This window comes from Pipra filicauda, unplaced genomic scaffold, assembly GCF_003945595.2.
Source record: "Pipra filicauda isolate LSUMZ 115617 unplaced genomic scaffold, ASM394559v2 scaffold279_size1008630_pilon, whole genome shotgun sequence".
NCBI classification, from domain to species: domain Eukaryota; kingdom Metazoa; phylum Chordata; class Aves; order Passeriformes; family Pipridae; genus Pipra; species Pipra filicauda.
The window spans coordinates 84,289-105,196 of NW_024104397.1; positions in this window are offsets into that span (position 1 = coordinate 84,289).

Below are 20,908 nucleotides of genomic sequence, written 5' to 3' on the forward strand. Positions count from 1 at the left end.
CCTCATCTATTCCCAAATGCTTGGTTTCAGACTGGAAAACAAATCAAATGACCTACATTCAGCTTTGTTTTCTGCAGCCGCGCAATTACAGTCATATAAATTGTTTCCTAAAGTTCTCTTTTTTGGCTACTGTTCACTAATTTTGAGCATGTCCCTACAATTTTTCTCTTTACAATTGCTCTGACAAGTTCTCTAATAAAAACTATGCCTGTCTGAATTTGGTACGGTACCCAAAAATGGGACAAAAACTGTAGCCATGATCTTGGAAAACAAGTGGTCTGTGTTCTACAAAAAAGATACAGCATTTTCAATCAATAAAAATGGTTACATTAATTGCTAGGTATGGAAGGTTATTAAAAATTCATATTTAACTTAAAAGGGAAGATTTTTTTTTCTTTTTATACTTTTCATGCCAAATTTTAACTATCTGCCAGGAACAACAATTACCTGACTGTTTAACTAACCTCACCTAAATTACAAGACAGAGGATTATTCTGAAAGCTCTGCTTGCAGAATGGGCACTTGGACTACAGACCAGCTGCAGAGACAGTATACTCTCCTTATATCCTCGTATCCTGGTATCTTGATCATTCCTACTGACGTGTGCATTTGGCTGCACCTACTCCGGGCATGCAGTTAATTTCCTTTGAAATTTAATCTGGATATGAAGACCAAGAGAGGAATAAATCTGCCTACTCCTAACCTGAACTCACATGATGAAATCATTTCTAAGATTAACAGATCCAGTATGTTCTAACATATTATTCTGTAATGTAGGTGTTTCCCTTCTTCATCGTCTCTGGTTTCAAGAAAATTAATGAAGTTAATTATGCTTTTTCTTTCTACCAGTGTTAAATGAAAATTTCAAGTACATAATTTCACAGCTTTCAGGCAAATTATACTAAATGAAGGGGCAGGGTTGGGGAAAGCATCTTTGGGAGTAAGATGATTTGTAAAGTCTATTGGACAGTCAAGAGTTATATTTTGGTTCCAAACTGATATGGGAGATGTGTAAAAAAGAATACCACACTTCCAAAAATATTGCATGCATGGCATAAGGTGGCAGAGGACTACTTGCAGTATCTTATTTCAAATGAACTATGCAAATATCCACATGACATGATTATCTGATCTGTCTTTAGGACTAAGCGTCAAGCTGAGTAATGATGTTATGCCTACTTTTATGGGCACAAATGCCATAATAAATTACATCCTGACAGTCAAAATTTGTATACTTATGGTAAATCAACTTGAAGTAATTATTAGATGGTATTTTACATCTCTTACTCTTTACTCAGTGATTCCTGTAGGGTATTAAACTGTTAGTATTCTATTTGTTTATAAAGCATTTTGTGATCCACTGGCATAAACCACAAAATGCTATCAGAGTGTAGAGCAGCTTCTTTCCTGCTAAGTTTAATACCATTTAAATGACTGAGAGTTTCCATCCTAAAATAAACATAGAAAATTAAAGAGTTCTGAAGAAGTTTGTGAAGATGGATTCAAATGAGTGGCAAAAACTGAGGAATAGGACTTCAGAAACTATTCACACTTCATCTGTAAGGTTATGTATCATACATATCATCTTTAAAAGTGCCTGTAAAGCAGAAATTGAGTCACTGGATAATGTTAAAAAAAGCAAACCCACCCTTTATCTCAGGACACTTTTTCTGATAAATGATTCACAGAATAAATTGTTATAGAGGGAAGTCACCTGTGAGAGTGAAGAAAACCAAGGCAATGACTTAATCATATAGGGGCTATCTTCTACTCGCTGAGCAGATTTTTTTTTAAAGACCTTGCCATTAATGCTCTCCAAGATTACTTCCATATCCTTAAAAGCAATCAATCCAGGAAGAATGGTGTGGCCCCAGACTAGGATGGGTTGTGCAGTCATACCCTTTTGGCACATACCCTTTTACCAAATTGATGCATTCATATTTCACTGAGGAAACTTCTTTGTGGTGATACTTAAATCCTAGTCCTATTTTCTGTGCTTTTTATTTCAAAATAATAATAAAGTGATGTTGCACTGGTATTGACCAGAATTATGTTTCTTATGAAATGAAAATAAGGTCATGAATTAAATGTTGTGCAATTCCTGGCAGTTTGTGAGAAGTTTTTAGGACAAAAGTCTTTCAGAGACAATGGTAGATGACTATATAGGGTACAAGAAAATAAACACAATGCTACTGTGTAATGGAAGATTTCCCTTGAGTGAAGTATCGTCAGAAAAAAAACAAGAAACAAAACCTGCCAACCAACTAACAAAAAAAAACTCATAAGGTTTTCTTTTGAAAGAAAAAATTACCTGAAAAGAGAACCTGAGAGTAAATGAAAATTTATCCAAAGTCGGCTATCAGAAGGCCGACAGCCAAGAAGCTAAATTATGTGGCAGAGGAGACATAATTTTAGGTATACCTAAACTGGAAAAACAAAGACTCTCCCCCAAACATGCTCTGTAAAGTAGCAGAGAAATAACATTTTAGAACTGACAGCCCTCTGTTCGTAGTTAAGGAAGAAGTCTATACTGCAGGCAGTACTGCATGCTCCTCTGCTCAGTTAGAGACACTAATGAGACAGCTGTGGGAGTCATAGACACACATTATTTAATCTCTCTGGTAATTAGCTTTTGCAAGAACATTCAGTTCTATCCTAAAGTCAGTGAAAGAATTACCATTCACTACCATTGTAACAGGACCAGGAGTACAGATCACAGATTCTCACAGAATCACAAAATCATTTAGGTTAGAAAAGACCTCTGAGATCACTGAGTCCAACCTTTGACTGATCACCACCTTGCCAACTAGACCAGGTTCAAATGCCATGTTCAGTCATTTCTTGAACGCTTCCAGCGATGGTAATTCCACCACCTTCCTGGGCAGTCAACTTCAATGTTTAGCAACCCTTTCCATGAAGAAATTCCTCCAGATATCCAGCCTGATCTTTCCCTGGCACTGCTTGGGGCCATTTCCTCTTTACCCATCGCTAGCTGCCTAGGAGAAGAGACCAACATCCACCTTGCTACAACCTCCTTTCAAGTAGTTGTAGAGTGATAAGGTCTCCACTGAGCCTCCCTTTTCCAGGGAAAAACAACCCCAGCTCACTCAGCAACTTCTTGTAGGACAACCACTCCTCATAGGACAAGCTCCCCAACAGGAAGATATACATCTGATCCTGCTACAACTGGGAGGTAATGAGGTAGTTTCCACAAAATCTGGGTATGATTTTTAAGGCTGCATTATCTCTTTGATGTCTTATCTTGCCATTTCCCAGAGGCAAAACAAAATTAGACTGTATGGTGAGCCTTAATCTTGGTAGAAATATCTAAGATACAATTCCTTGCTTTCCTAGCACACAACTACTTCTACAAAACCTAAAGATAGACAAAGCCACACAAGTTGCTTTCACAGAAAGGAAGATATTTCAACATTTTCTAAGTATGAAAGCAATTTACGTTACAATAAGCAATCTATGATCATGCACCCTAATAATAACTATAAAATCACAAATCTAGTTATTCTTTTGCTTTTGACTCTAGAAATACAACCTTACAATTAAATAAATGTATTTTTAATACAAAAATATACGCATATATTTAGCTCTGAGCCACAATCACTGCTTTTCATATCAACACTAAGGTTGCTCAAGGACCATTAGCGTTAACTCTGTGAAAGACTTTTCTTTGGCTATTTTAACTATTTTGTTTTTTTCCACATGCTGAAGTAAGCTCTTCTGAATCCACAATGCAATCTCCTGACTCCAACTCATGCTCTTCTCATCTTCATGCTTTAGACAAAATTGTCTGAAAACAGCTGCTCCCACAGTACTTCAGTAAGAGGACTGAAGCAAACTACTTACTACTCTTGTCCACTCGGTGATGTCAGGTAGAAAGCCTAAAAAGAGGGGGGCAGGAAAGCAAAAATCCTGTTGATTCTGAAATTGCCTTTAATATATTTTATAGCTATTTTGATACAAACACAGGAGCATGAAAAACAGAATAGGTTTAGGAAGGAAATCTTGTACTTTAAAAAGTAATATTTAAAGACTAATATCACCAAGCTATTGATCATTTAGAAGATGTATGCAGTATACCTCTCTGACTTTGATATTTTCTACCTGTGAAGGGGACTTTTAACATGCAGGTCTTTCATTCCCTACAGAATGAGTGAGAAGTTAGTGCCTAAGAAAAGTGGTATCCAGTATGCATTCTACATGCAGCTGTGATATGAAATAGTGTGGAATCTGAAGCCTCTTGCTTTACTGAGTAATCTTTTGGGCAAAAAGAATGCTGTACCAATGTTCAAAGATCTAAAATTGTAATTATTTTTATTAGAACTGAAAATCAGAAAAATTAGACGAATAACTATATCTTTTTTTTTTCCTTTTATATCTTTTTTTTTCCCTTCACTGATATTCTGAAACCCCACACCTTATCCTGTTGACAGCTACCCTAGTCTTAGCATTGTTTTGTAGAAAGTTAGCTGTAGCAGTGTTTTCACCACAAATGGTCCTCAGGTTTCAATTTTACTTTTCTCTTTCATGATGTTTTGATAAACTCATCTCTTTTACTTTTTCACTGCAGAGGAAAACACAACCAGTGTTTTTTCTGGAACATGCAGTTACAGCACTGAACAGTACTGAATTCCAATGCAGCTCTTTAAGGATTCTGTCTCTATCTCTCTCTCCTATGTCTCATAAAGAGAAAAATATTTGGCATGATAACAGAGATTCATTCTGGTTTTGAGTGATCAAACCAACTCTGGGTTTCATCAACATGATACACTTCAATAACAGTCTTTTCCAGGATATCGTGAAATACTTTGAATAACATCAGGTAATACACAGGTATATGTTTTTTGGTTGCATTCATACCCGTCATCAAGCTAGAGCAATTGGCTACAGTTGGTTACAGCCTCAACTTAGAGTCACTCATAATTTTATCTGAGGAGTCTCAATCAGAAGCTTTCACAAGGTTTGCAAAAATATATAATTCTGTTTTAAAATACAAGACTCAGTTCATGAATGTCATTCTGTAATGAATATATGGGGCCCCCTGGTGGTCTAGTGGTTAGGATGCAGCGCTCTCACCACCTCAGCCCGGGTTCGATTCCTGGTCAGGGAACTCCTCCGGGCAGATGGAGCTCGTCAGCCCTGTAAGGCCATCCATCTAAGAGAAGGTCACTCTAAACAAACCTACATCCTGAGGACCTTGCTGCCACTGTCCGAGCTTCGCTCGGCCCCAGCAGATGAACCTCAGGATTAAAGGGTGGGCTCAGTTCAGCGCACACTGTGTCTCACCTGAAAAATCCACCGCACAGGCTCGAAGGGTAATGACCTTTCCCAAATCTTCGTTCACAAAGACTGGCCATGAATGAAATGAAATTAATATGGGGACCAACATAAAGGGAAAAACGTTAGGGTAAAGAAAGAGGAGGAAAAGATAAAATTAATCTATTGCTGAGTCAGTGGCTTTAAGGACTGTGAAAGAGAGCATCAAATCTACCAAAGAGGTGAAAGAGAAATGACGAGAGATTCTCCAAAAGAAAGTGAAATTAAAGTAATTCTTAGATGAGAAAGATGGAACCTTAAGGGTACTCTTTTAGTTGTTAAAAAACCAGAATGGTTAGAAAAGTCCACATCCTTCAACATACGGATTTCTTTCAGAAGAATGCAGCCTGAGACACAGGGTGCTTGGAGAGAATCAATGACAAAGTAAAAGGCTCCACAAAAGGTCTGCTAAATAAAGTATTTTTTTTTGTTTTTTTTTTTCTTTAACCATCCATGCCATCTCTAAACATTTGAGATTGCACTGAAATGTGAATTTTCACTCTCTCCATCAGTTGTTGAAAGGTAAGTGCTTTACTAGAATTTTGTCCTGTCCTGAAAAATAGACAACCTACCTCCTGACTGTGCATACTAAGTTGGGTTAATCCTCTTCAGTTCCTCACTCCCAAATACTTGTCCTTGATTACACAAAGAAAAAGGAAGAAACAAGGAATATGAATTCTCAAGATTTTTGCCAAATGTTATAATATGTTATATTTTTATTAATAATTTTTAATTATTTATTATTATTATTATTAATTTTCTGGTCCTGTTCTAAAGAATCTTACGTTAGCAGTAGAAACAGCACTGTACAACATAATAATTTATTTTATATCCCTCCTTATTTCTTACAGAAATTAAGTAATTGCATTATGCAATTTCATTTTGTCTTATACTTTACAGACTTGGAATATAACACAGTATAGTGTGGGATGTACTTTAACCAACTGGAATATCTGCATCCAAATCATTGCACTGAAAATTTCTACTATTCGGCACATAAGTTAATTTAGTAATGGATTAAAGAAAAATGTGTTCAGTAATTTTCTTCCAGTGGAAAATATTGACATTTAATATTAATAGTCTAAGACTTGCACATTCACACTGTTTTTATGCAACAGAAGAGCTTGAACTGGAATGTATTCAAAAATAACATGTTTTTCTTTCTGGGTAATAACCTGAAAATAATTAATACCACAGTAAGCTAATATCAAGAATGGGCATGTGCCAGAGGATAAATTAGACTTTAAGTGGGAGACCATTTCTGAGACATATGTCATGAAACATAGATGCAGAAAGACCGTTCACCAAAATTGAAGAGATTGAAACAGAAGGATAAGACAGTCTATATTATTGTTTGACCACAAATTATTTATAAAAATTATTATATAAAAAAGCTGAATGGCTAATCAGGGCTGCTGATGTATCACTCTTAACTGCACAAAGTTAAACTTAGGTTTAATTTTTCTCTGTGCTTCCTCATATCATTAGCACCTTACACAAATAATAATTTCTTTCAAATGTCTTTACACTCTTACAAAATTATTTTTCCTAAAAAATTTTCAAAAGTCCTCATTTAAAGACATCTGTATGCCATGATTTGAAGTTCTAAAATAACTATATTCCTTGTAAGCGTAGGTATCCTTCAGGAAGATTTGTAACCACGAGATTAGGACTTGTTTCACTTAGAAAGTCTTTCCTTCGTAAGAAGTACCTTTCTCAAAGATAGTTGGATTTTTTTTTTCCCTTTTCATTCTACTCTCTCTCTCTCTCTCTCTCTCTCTCTGTCTCTCTCTCTCTCTCGTATGAGGAGAGATAAACAGATGTTACAGGCTGGCAGAGTGGAGAGGGCCTGGAGGGGAGGCCAGAGAAGATAGAAGGCCTTGAAGAGAACAGGAGGGGTGTCTTTCTCTGGCCTGGTGCTGTCTTTTACAGCAATGTTAGGTTTTTCCCTTCTGAGTCTACTGTTCTCGACTTTTTTGGAATAAATTTTCCCCCGTCTGACATTTCTTGGGTACTTGCATAGTATCTTATTTCACATTCCTTTTTCCATTAGCTCCTACTTTTTCCATAGACTCTCACCAGTGGCCTTTTCAGATCACATTTTGTTTACTATTTACACATCTTAACATGGCTGACATTCACTGATGACAGTAAAAGGGTTAGTACTCCAGTCAACAAAAAATAAAATATTTAGGAAGTCTTCAGACACTATACAATTTTCTAAGCCTAATAAACTGTTGTGTCTCTAACCTGTTTTGGGGTTTTTTTTCCACCACACTCTTTGAAGGAAAAAAATATCAAAAACCAAAGAGTCAGTTCATACCTATTTTAGGAGATAAGATGAATAAATTAAATAGCTTAATGTTAAAGGATTGAACTGGAATTCAGAATGAATTGAGTGTAATCCCAGCTTTGGGAAGCCATCCATAAACATGATAAGGCACTTCTCTGTGCTCCAATTCCAGCCATCTTCATTCATTAATTTTAGGCCATTCAGGAAAGACTGCCTTGTAAAATAGACAAAATGGAACTTTCCAAAGTACTATTGAAACAACCAGTACAAATTCTTCTGATTCTGAGGTAAGAAAGCAACAGCTGAGTGATAGGGAATGTTTGAGTACCAAGAACAGGACGGAGGGAAGAGAAACAGAAACTGAGCATCACCTAACATTACAGTACTCTTGTCCCAATTAGTAGAAATCAATACATCATTCATTCCTAACTCCTTTGAACTGAAACAGCTTCAACCTGAAGAGATTTATAATGATTCATGGGAAAAGATATAAATCTTGCAGGTAGAGCAGAAAAGTCATGTATGTATCCGATTTTGAGACTGTAACCCTCAAAAAATTTTATCTGCAAATAGAGGAATAGACCTTTTATGAGACACTAAAAAAATTATTGTTAGTTTATTTAAAGTTTCAAATGCATAACTAATTTATACCATTTTGTATGGTTAGTCCAGTTACAATGATACTAATTATAAATATAAATTATATAATTAACTCAGAACAAATCTCATTAATAATACACTTAAAATTTGTTTTACAGAAAATTTCTAGTTGTCCCTTTTGTCTGCTGTTAATCCTTATGCTGTTCCCCCGTTCATCTCCTGGAGGACAGTGATGCTGTTTATTTTGCTTTGCCAGGAGGAACATGCTATTGGTTCTGATGGTTTCTTCTTCTTCATTTGTGGGTCCACTTCAGACTATTCTTCTATCCTTTATGTATCTGTGCATTTAAAAATAAATAAAATATTTCTATATTTTAGATAGTTGCTCTTTTTTCTTTTAGCTGTAACTCAGTTACAGTTGTAACTGTAAACTCAGTTCTGACCAGCTCCCAAATCTGCACCACCCTAGCTCAAAACTGTTGAATTTTTCATAGCTTCAGTCTCAAGAGTACTTTTTCTGTCATCTCATTTGTATACTTCTCCACACTGCAGAGGTCTCTGCTTCACTGTTACTGTCAAGGTCTCATATTTCATTCTATGCAGAACAATTACTCATTACTTTATTAAAAAAATGTGATTATAGCATAAAAAATAAGAAAAAGTAATTAAATAAAGGAGTAAAAAATGCTCATGCAGGTAAAGAAACTAAAAAAAAAAAAAATATATATAAAAATTCAGTGCAAAAATCAGTAGCCTGTTGCTAGTAATGGCAATGCTGTATATATTGCCATATAAACCTGAGTAACATAGTCAGGAGTTATAAAAAAAAGAAAGTCTCTTGTTTCTGCTTTTAAAATAAATGAGGATCATCACTCTATTTTTCAGCAGATCTGGTGCTGATGTCATGCTTTGACACGATCCCAGAAAACCCTGTAGACTGAAATCTGTCAGGGAAATTATGTAGAAGAGCAAATAGTTCCTAAATCCTGACTGATCTTAATGTAAGCTATATTCTGAGCCATCCAGCTCTGTCAAGATGCAGTGTCAGTTGTCAAAAATCTTCACAGTAGAATGGAAGGCTATGGACTGTAGCTTCCTCTCAAGGGCAGAAAAACTCCTTAGACAAGACAGCAGATTTTTTGAATTTCAGTTGTGTATGCAGTTCACAATATTATACAATCTCTACTGTAGATCTGTATGAACTAAGATTAGAGAAGTATAACGAAGCAATGAAGAAGAGAAATACAAATAAGCAACACCTAAAATAAAAAATTAAAAACCATAGATAGTACATTATTTAAATTATTTTGACCAGATCCAAATATAATACTTTAGTGCATAAAAGAGCATGGCTTCCCATCCATTTCTCTCCACACAGTGGGATATAATGTAACCAATAAAAATTAGTATAAAATATATTAGAAAGGACATTTTTTCCTGATGTTAACTTCAGACATTATTTAAAGTCACTTAGTTTTCACAGGACTAGTATTATTTGTATGAATGCACTTCCAGAAGAAGAATTCTTAGCTTACAAGTCTTGTCCTATTCTTACTGTAGCCCTACATGTGACATCACTATTTTGAGAGTAAATCTATTGACACTTAAAACTAAGAAAGTTGTCACTGAGCTTAGAAATTGATGAGTTAAGGAAACATAACAGCCTAAAAGGTGTAGAAAAACATTCAGTTGGAGAAGATTTATCCAAAAATGTATGCATAAAGATTTTTGCATTCTGAAATAAGACAAATAAATATTAGGAATATTTGAGAAAGAAATATGAAATATAATGCTTGATACTTAAATAGTATGTCGATAGTATTTCAAGAAGGAAGCCAAAGGAGTGGTAAGCATATTTCCATACTAATATTAAATGTCTAAGGAAATAGGAAACAAGAAAAAGAAACTGGAATATCTTGCCCTAAATGAATGCACTTATGAAATAGATGCACCAGAAATTTATTGACAGTCACTGGGACAGTAAATACAAAAGTGCATGTGCCAGCCTAATCTGACAAGCAAAAGAGAATTTCAATTTAAACATATTAACACATTCAGGACAGAATCTGAATGGGCCAAAATACCAAGCTTAAATGAGAATATAGATTTGTGTGACTATTAGAGAGTGTCTGACCAGGATTAAGATACTGATTACCAAATCCTCAGAGAAGAAAGACAGTGAGAACAGCCAATAAGCTTATTCTGGATACTATCAGCATCATCCTATCAATTAGGAAAATGTCACTCTGGGAAATGAAACAGATGATATTTTAAGAGATTATAACTATGTTTGCTCTAGGGTAAACTGATGATGCACTTAGATTCAACAGCTCTACAGAGGAATGAAGGACAAAAAGAAGCTTGTAAACAAAGTCAAAAGTAGGAAAAAATTTCAATAAACAGTTGGATAAGAGACAGGAAAAAGGAGCTAAGAAGAAATGTTCAGTTGTTCATCCAGCATTAAAAGTAACCAGAAGTGTTCCATATGGATTTATGTAATTCAGCATAGTTACGATCACTTAAATAGTGTATGCACCTTAGGTTGTGTGAGGACAAAAACAAATTATGACTCCTACAGTATCTATTGCTCTGAGTCACCGCTAAATGATATAGCAGGTGAAATTCAAGGTACATGGGACAAAAAACTGAACATTTCTTTTGGCATATGTAAAACCAGCCTTGCCTGACTACAACCACTCAGCAGCGAGGTTCTCAGCTGAAAGGTAAATCCATGAAAGTATAAGCTCAACCTGCAGTATAAGTCAAAAATAGAAAATCAGTTGTTGGGAAACATTAAGAAAGAAACCAGAGAGAAAGAAGAATATATAATTATGCCACTATTTAAATCCATGGCTTACCCTCAGATAGTGGCATTGTTCTTCAGGGATTGGTGCTAGGTCTAATACTGTTTAATGGCACTGCTGATCTCTGTGGTGAAGAAATTCAGGCACTCAGGTTTACAAATAGTACCAAACTGGGAAGACTGGTTAATATTCTGTAGTCTGCTATTCAGAGGGGTCTCATCAGGCTAGAGAAATGAGATGACATCTGAAGATCAAAAATGGCAAATGCAGAACCTCACAACCAGCACAGATTAACCCCAGGCACCAGCAAAAGCTGAGGTCTGACTGGCTGGGGAGCAGCAGAGAAGGACATAAGGGCTCTTGAATAAGATGAGCATGAAGCAGCTGTGCATCCTTGCACTTAGTGAAATGAAGGGGAGAGAAAGACACAGTGATGTTCCTTTGAAGGCTGTAACTCTTTCTATTTAATGTGACACAGTTGTTAAAGGAATATTATAGTTTTAATTTTGCATTTCATTTCTTCACAAGTTAATTGGAAAGTTAAAATTTTAGAACACACCAATCTGCAGCTGAAAAAAAAATAAAAATCACTGAAAGTGGATCAGGGGAAAGAGTCAGAATACCTTACTCGTTTAGGACTCTGAGTTACATTGAAGAAATGTCAAACAAGCATTTTTTAACATAGGAAAATGAGAACTGATTTTTCTCTAAGCTTATTAAAAAACATGTAGAAATTAATATCACTATCACTACCACAAATGCCTAAAGAATTTGTCTGACTTGCAATGATTTTTACAAAATATGAATTAGAATATCTATTCCATTTAATATGAAGAAACATATAATGAGTGCTCAGCAACATCATCAGGATACTTGAACTTGGAAGATCTACTATGGTTTTTTCAATATGTGTGTCACTGTTGAAATCTTTTTTAAGCATAAGTAGTACTTACTGGAAGAATACATCTGTGTGTTTTTGACAGATCAAATCCTTATCTCAGATCTTCTCACCATAGAAATAGCTCTTCAACAGATCAGAAAAACATGGAAGAGGAAAATTCCCTACAGTATGAGTTGATAATTAAATCACATTGCCAGTTAGTTTTAAAATGTCAGAAAAATTAAAAAAGAAAGTGATTTGAAGGTTATAGAAAATGTTTGGACAAATAAAGGGGGTGTAATCTGTGTTAAAACATGTACATGTACAGTAGATAATCATCTACATGCATCAAGTTTATAATAATCTCTACATAACTTAGTAACTGTGAAATCACTTAAATTCCAGATGGGCTACAGTGTAATCCTGGCAGTGTCAGTGAAGGAAGATAAAAAACCCCAAAACTGTGGTGGTGCATCCTGCATCCTTCCCCCCCACCATTTTCCATTTTATGCTTCACCTATGTAGTAAATAATACAGTGAACCTTGCTATTGAACTCTGTTAAATCACACTTTCACAAATTTATATTAAAATCTGCTTTTTACCAATACCTTTGACAGTGATTATTTAATAGGCCAAATTGCTCTTTCGCAACAATCCGTTATATACATTAAAAGCATAAGGGACCCTGGATAAATACATAAAAGCAGTAGAAAGAAACATTGTGATGATTACATCATTGTCATATCACAAACCCAAGCTATTTAGAAAGTGTGAGCAAAAGTTAAGCTCCACATGTGTTTCAGTATCTGAAACATGAAAAAATAGATTAGTGATATGGCCTAAAGTAAGGTGAAAATTGCTTTTCCAGATGGAGACTATTTCTGTACAGAATACTAAGTAGAAGTATATATTTGAGGCTTATTGAATAATAAGAAATCAGATTATTTGTAAAGCTTTAAAAAGAAGAGATAAAAAGTAATATGAACTTTAAGGAAAACTAGTCAGAACCATGTATCTTTAGGGGTAAAGTTATCATAAGACCGTAAATAATATATTTGCATTCAAGATCACTGAACAAGAAATAGAAGTTACAGAGGACATTTCACCAAGATAATTATTTTTATACTAGGTACTGTGTAGTTATGTGTAGTTAAAAGGATAATGCATGTAAGAAATCACTTGATCAAAACTAAATTGAGGTCAAGAAAGACTGTCTGACTGTTACAGAAATAATTGCTGACATTTTCATTACTTGAGAACAAGAGGTCACGAGCAGAAACTGAAATTAACTTAGGGAGAAAAATATCAAATAGAATCTATTTAACTGGAAATTGCACTTTATTTGGCTTAGAAAGAGAAAGTGCCTCTTGTCAGACTTTTACTGACAAAATGACTAAACTGTGATCTGAAAAAAATTGTAGAGATGCTCAGGTCCATAAATATGTCGGAGTCAAAGAACCTTAAGGATAGTGTTAGACTTGCTTTATCACTTTGTCAAAAAAAAAGTAAACCTCTGAGCCAACTAATTTAAAGTCATCATACAGCATTGGACAGAAATACAAGAAAAAGCTTTTGAAGAAGTAAAGAGGATAATTTCAAATTCTCCATTAATGAAATTTTATTACCCAAAGGAAAGTCTAGACTTAGAAAGTGACACATTAGAGGATAATCAGGGAACCATATTAATGCTAAAAGAATGTCTAAAAGCACTTATGAGCTGTTATTTTCTAGTTAGTGAATGACAAAGAATTAACACTACACCTTAACAAAACTGACTAGAATCTTTCACAAGGTGTGTCAGGACAAAAAAAGCTGTACAGTGTCACGTCTTCCCAACTTTGCTTACATTTAAATTTCTGAAAACATTAATTTAAATGGAATGGAAAACTGGTTCATCACCATGTACATGAAGCTGTGTCTGACAGTTAGGATCTCCTGTTATGCTTTACCAAACCCCACCACAACACAATTGTCCAAGCACATTTTCAGACCCATTTCTCCCATACAATTAGTGCCCCTCAAAATCAGAAATTAATCATGAAATGCCATACTGCATTTTGCTCATTAGAATAATGTCACCTTTTCTCTTGAGGCCCTCTTCACTCCCTACACAGCTTCAAGGCTGTGACACACAGACTTTTTCACCCAAAACACTCTGGCCTCCAAAAATCCCTGTCAAGTACCCCAAATTTGAATACCCATCACTTTCAATACAACTGCATTACCAGAGTTAGATTGAACTGGCTTCAACACAATTCAATTTTAAATTTTTTGGAGTCAGGGTGCCTTGTGGGACAGACCCCTGCTCCTTGGGGTCTGGGCATAGCAGGGACTGCCCAAGGCAGCAAGGCAGGGCAGGAGCTGGCAGCGTGGGCCCATCTCACTGCCTCAGCTGGAGGCAAGGCGGAGGGGGGGCACTGGGGCATCTGCAGCCCTGGGTGTGTCCTAGGGCACAGGATGAAGCCAGGCAGGGATGTCAGTCCATGTGTAGGGGGTCAGAAACAGGCTCTGTGCAAGGAACCAGGGTCAGTTATGGCCCCAGACTGGCCAGGAAGGGCTTTTGCTGGAGGGTTAAGTTTGATTATGCTCATTCAACAGCTAGTCACAGGCACATACGTTGCTATTCTGTAGAGATGTTTCTGAAAAGCTTTTCCATACACCCGAAAATAGATCAGAGGTAACCTCTGAACACTCAAGTGCTGGTTCAATGGGGATCTAGATATTTAACATCATTCTGCTTAAATCTCAAATCTAGCAGATGCTCTCAGAATCCAATTAATAAATTATGTCTCCAACTAACAAGCAGGACCTGGTTAGTATCTGTGTTGGAGATGGTGACCACTGCTTCTCTGTAACAGAGTCATGCAGCAGCAGAAGGGTTTCCATTATGTGACAACACAATGGCAGAGATACAAGGGTGGGCACACTGGTGAATTGGTGAGAACTCAATCAAAGATATAGAGAATTTTAACATTTTTATGAGATAGAGAATATCTTAGCTATGACATCTTCTGATAATGCATGTATATGTAAGATACACTCTCTGATTTTTTCCAGGATCAGATTTTACCCTTTTATGGACAACATGAGTGCAATTTGTAATGCTACCTTCTTTTATTAAACTCAAAACAATGTAATTTCAAATAGTTAAGAGCTGTAGCAAGATTCATGTTCTAAATCACAAAACTTTCTTTTCATAGAATACTTGTAGTGGCAATATAAAATTTCACCATAAAGGCTGGCCAGACATGGATGATGAAAATGAAAGGAACTGGGCCTTGTTCCCATCTGGCAATCAGCATCAGACCAAGTAGTGGGGTTTAAAAAAAGTCTAACATGAACATTGAGAAGAACACAAACATTCCCATCAGTCAAAAACTGACTGGCCTGGATTTCTGTTCAATAAACTCTGGAGCAAAAATAAGGCAGGTAAGCATCATCCTACAACAGATTTGCCAAGAACATGAATGAAATCAGTGGAAAAAGTGTAACAAATATAAGAAAGTGCAACCACATATTAGCAACTACAGTAGGAGGAAAATGTTAAATTTTGCAAGAAAACAAATGAGATACAAGTGAAAAAAAAGGAGAAAAAAGGAAAATTTTGACATTTAAGTACTAACGTGCAATATCCCCAAATATGAAGCAGCCAGTAAGCTGAAAGATGCAGAAGACAGGGAGCTCAGAGTACAGAAAATAGAACAAATGTGGAGTCACCACCCCTTCATCACAACAATGTACCTCAAGGATTTGAGGTATTTTACCTCACAAATACCTGACCAGTCAGATGTAAATAAACTACAAAGACTAGGTCAGGTCAAATATAAAGCATGATTTGAGACATCTCATAGTGCAGAATATGCAGGAGTGTTAAATTCACACTTAAAAAGCAAAAGCGGCACGGACAGAGCAAAGAGAAGGCAAGAGGGAACAGAGGAAAACTGATCCCCACTTATCCTGGACCTTAACTGATGGTCAAACCTCAATGTAGCATGAACCCCAGTTGCTCTGAGAGGATTTTTACTTGCTACATATCTCAAAAGAATCCTGTTTCCTAGTTCACTTCTTTATGAGTATCTGTGGTTTTGTCTTATACTCTTTTAAAAATGTGGCAAAGTAATGTTTTGCTATTTCTTGCAACCTCTGTTTATTCCAACTCAGGAAAAAAATTATTCAGACTAAAACAGTTGCCTGTCATGTATTTATGGTGACTAAATAATATAGACTTCTGTGCCATATCTTCATAAATTCTTGTGGCATCTCTTCATAGATACAGCACTTACAATGAATCCCAGCAGGTAGGGTTGGAGGAGACAAGAAGAAAAGAAGAAATGTTTTTGAAATTATGTCAGCTGTACTGACTGGCATGACACAGGGAATGCTTAACTGCCCATACTGAGCAGAGTCTTTCCTCCACACTTTACTATCCCATCTCCAACAGACTCTCTCACTTGTTTGATCCTATCTTCATCCAGATTCTAAATAAAGGTTTGTTTCAATTATGTATGTATACATACAAGGTTATATGTGTATACATACTCACTCACTGAGGAGTGACTGAGGGAGCTGAAGTTGTTTAGTCTGGAGAAAAGGAGGCTGAGGTGCGACCTTATTGCTCTCTACAACTACCTGAAAGGAGGTTGTAGACAGGTTGGGGGGTTGGTCTTTTCTCGAGGTGATCCTAAATAATAGGAAAAGAGGAAATTACTTCAAGTTGCACCAGTGAAGGTTTACATTGGATATCAGGAAAAATTTCTTCACTGAAAAGGTGGTCGAGCATTGGAACAGACTGCACAAGGAAGTGGTGGAATCACCATCCCTGGAAGTGTTCGTAAACCATGCAGGTGTGGTGCTTAGGGACACAATTTAGTGGTGGACCTGTCTGTGTTAGGTTAATGGTTGGATTCAATGATCTTAGAGGCCTTTTCAAACCATAATGATTCTATAATTCTCTAATTAGGACATACATTCTTAGCAGTCATCCTAACTGCTACACTCAGCCCTTGAAAGCTAAATTTACTTTCTTATTTCCCAATGAAGAAGAAAACAAACTCCTTTCCCAGATTTACTAAGTTATTACAAAGTCATCAAGTTATTTATCAGTCATTATGAAGTTCTTCAGGCCTGCTGAAACAGTATCCATATACCTTCAAGGAAAATTTGACTTGAAGCACATCCTTAAATATGAAGATTGTACATCTTTCATGGGTGGGAGTGGAAGGCTTAGACAAAGTTTATTAGAGAAGTTCTCTCGTTGAGCTGCAAGATGTAGAAAGGACTCCCTTGTGTTTTAAACTCCTTCTCAGAAAGGAGCCTAGGTGAAGTTAAATCCTTTATTAGCCTTAGATTTTGTCAACAGTTTAAATTTAAGGAATTATAGAGGTGTGATTGAACCACTTTGTCCTGTAGGTTTTAATGCTGGGAAATAACATATATTTATATAAAATGAATTATTTATTATGGCAAATGAACAGACAAAAGATCTTAATCAGAATTATTTACTATACAATATAAAAGCTAAAAAAAATAGTATAGTATAGCATAGAATAGTACACTATGTCAAAGCAATTATATTAAAGCAATTATATCAAAACTAGCAAAAAGAAAGAACCATTGAGTAGAGATTGATGTAGCTCACAGCACTATGGTCATGGGCACTCTCTCTTTCACTCAACCCCTGGGGAGTTACCATGAAGAGACATCCCTGCTTCATGGGATAAGCTCCACAAACTCCAAGAGAGTATGTAGAATAATCTACCGTATGAAAGTTGGACTGGGTTTTTGTAGCTGTAAAGTGATTGGCTGTCAGTCACTTGTCTTCAGGTCAGCTAGCAGCTTATCTGTTACATCTTACTTCAAAAAGCAGAATGTGTATTTGCAGTTGGTTCACCAGGCTGGTTTTAGCATAATTCAACACTAAAAGCAGCACCATGGTGCCACCAGTAGCTCATCACAGACAGCTTGCATTGTTTGAATTCTCTGACCAGATTCTAGGCTGAGGCAGATAGGCGCTACCAAGGCAGAGCATCCTGCTACAACATCTGGGCAAGGAATGGGTCTTCTAGTCGATGTAACAATTTCGGGTGGGAATACTAGCTCACTCGTCATTTGCAACATCCAGATGTAAGAAAGTGAATAGATTATTAAAAACTAATTCATTCTATCACAAACTCAATTTGAATATTATGGCTGACTATTCTCAGACTTGATGCCTAATTCAGATTTACTTTGTTCTGCAATACAGAGGTCAGCTCAATTTCTACTGTCTGCATATGTTACTTGGGCATATCATACTGTATTGTAGGGAATACTATAAGAAAAATGACCTATCAATGACAAAAAAAGAAGGATTAATTCAGTCTCTCCAAAATTCCAGGTAAAATCATGCCTTCATATTCCTATTGTTCAGAAAAATCACTCAGATCATAAGGGATTTAAATCCTGAGAACAAGCCACAATACAAAATGGATTTGGGGTGTCTATAATCCTATTTTACTTTGTGCCTGGAATTGTCACACTTAGAAATTGCCCTAAATTTGCTTTCAGGAAGAAGTCTAAACCACCTTCTCAGTTCAGAGACAGTCACCTACTATTGTTATAATTAAATAAACAAAAAAAATAGATATGGCATCCTAGCCTGTAATGTCACGAAACATCCACATTTCACAAGAGTGGATACCTACACTCTTAAAAATTTTGATTTTGCCTTTATCTGTATTTAAGTTTGCTTTGTTGTCTGAGGTTTCCCTTCACATTCAAAGCAGTACAGCTAGCTTGTAGCAGAGCTAAACATAGATTGCACCAGCAATCTATAATAAGCAATGAGAAAAGCTGGCAAGTCTGGCATTGAAGTTGACCTCAAGTCCATTCCTGCACTGTGTTCTTAATTAGGTTCACCCAGAACTTCATTTTAGCAAATAATGTTCCAGCCTCTGAACATTTCATACCAGGTGACATTATTTAACAAGAACTTTTTCATTTCTTATTCAGTATTTGGCTAATCCAAAAGCAAGCAGGATGTATGAAAGGCCAAAGGTTAGGATAAAATGCTGAAACAGTTTCTTTCTTCGTGAATATTCATGTAATGACTTTGGAAACGCAGTGATTTCTTTGGTGTAATTTACCTTAGCACTAAACACATTATAAAAGATACATCTTGAAGTAGATAGGATAGAAAAAGTAATTTCCTAAAAATATTCCCAATTATCCAGGACAAGGCTCTCTGAGAATTTTAAACAGGAAAATAAAACATAGGAGCTGAGGAAAACTAAAAGGTTTGCCAGCTATTGAAAATTAGATGTCTTCTCTCTATTCCACCCCAAGAGAGTTTAAGCATTGGAAATCAGTAATTTTGAGTGTAGTTAGTAACTTTTAGTACAGAAGCACATTGAAGTGGCAGAAAGACATAAGCTAGAATTAAACTGTTTCATTTCACTACTCGTAGCACTGCAGCCAAACTCAGCAGAAGCTGCGAAATCAGTCTGAGCAGCTAGTACATACAGTGCCTCATTTTTCTACAGATACAGTAATGACAGCACCACCCATACACAAGTCCTTTTGACTGCAGGGTAGGCACATTATTAGTTACAACCCACATACAAACATTCATCCGCTTACTAGTGACAACTGAGTTCTGATTATGCTATATATCTGAACGAAAGACAAAAAACTGCAGGCATTGAACAGCTAACAGAATAATTCATTTTTCAGAAGAACATTGAATGTGACAAATAATAGGTTTCAAATCTACCTAAGACATATTTTTGCATATTCCCAAAGCTAGAAAATTCCACATGACAAAATTTGTGATTAATAACTTCTTGAGTCTGCCTGCAAGCACTTACATTGTCATCTTTGAGCACAGTAAGAACAACTGAAAAATCAGTGTTGCCCAAGGTTTTCTTAGAAAATTACACTGGAGAAAATAGACTGTGACTGTGGTTTAATATCCCAGCAACTCTCAACCAAAGGCCCCAGAACAGAAACAAAAACCCCAACACAACTCCAAATATTCAATGACTGTATCCAAACATCGAAAAAGAATCTAAGAATCTCTTTTTTACTATAACATTGATATTATTTCAGAATGTTTGTACAGTAATCTACACTTGGCAGAAACTCTGCATTATTGTCTTATTGTACTTCGATAGAATTCAAAATTTGGCACCAAATCAAATTTTGGGAGTCCATAGTTTCTTTTCCAATGAACCTGATGGCATAGTGATATTCTATTAGACAGCACTATAAAATCAAAGAAATAGTTAGAAAATTAGAGAGGCACTTGCGAAAGGCTTTTCTTATAGGGAAAATTAATATAGTAAATAGCTTTAAAAGCTGCTCTTTAAAATTACAACTTTCAATTCACACTTAGCATTAAGGATCAATTATCTCATTGAACACATACCTGACTTGCTGAGCACAGTGAGGACAGATGAGCACCTGAAAACTTGGGCTGGAGTCTATGGGAGCGGCATGTGGTGATTGTCTCATAATCCTGAGCAGACTTCCTGTTGTGCACCTAAATATGGACGTAAGTCTCTTATTTTAAGCCTCAGGGTCTGAAGAACAGTTAAATATGTTTCTGCTTGAAAATGACACTTTGTATATCAATAATAATCCATAAAATTGAGATCTGTAAGAGAAAAAAAATCTGATCATACCAAGTATATGAATATCTCCAGATCTGCTTTAGGACTACAGCCCTCACATGAACAATATTCTACAGATGATGAATTGATGCTTTACCAACAGACACCAGATGGTTGTTAAAGGGCTGGTGAGGGTGTACATTTGAGTCAACAAACCAGGCCATAACATATTTAATTGTAGTAATCTGAGTGCATGTTTCAGAGACTAAAAACTCATTGATGATTATAAAAAATTAGTTCAAAACCATTCAATTTTCAAGATTTACTTTGCCTCAACATCCTCCTGAAATGTTCAGACAGTGTCTTTATCGCTTACCTTCAAGTGGTAAATGCTAATAGCCTTACCTGTGA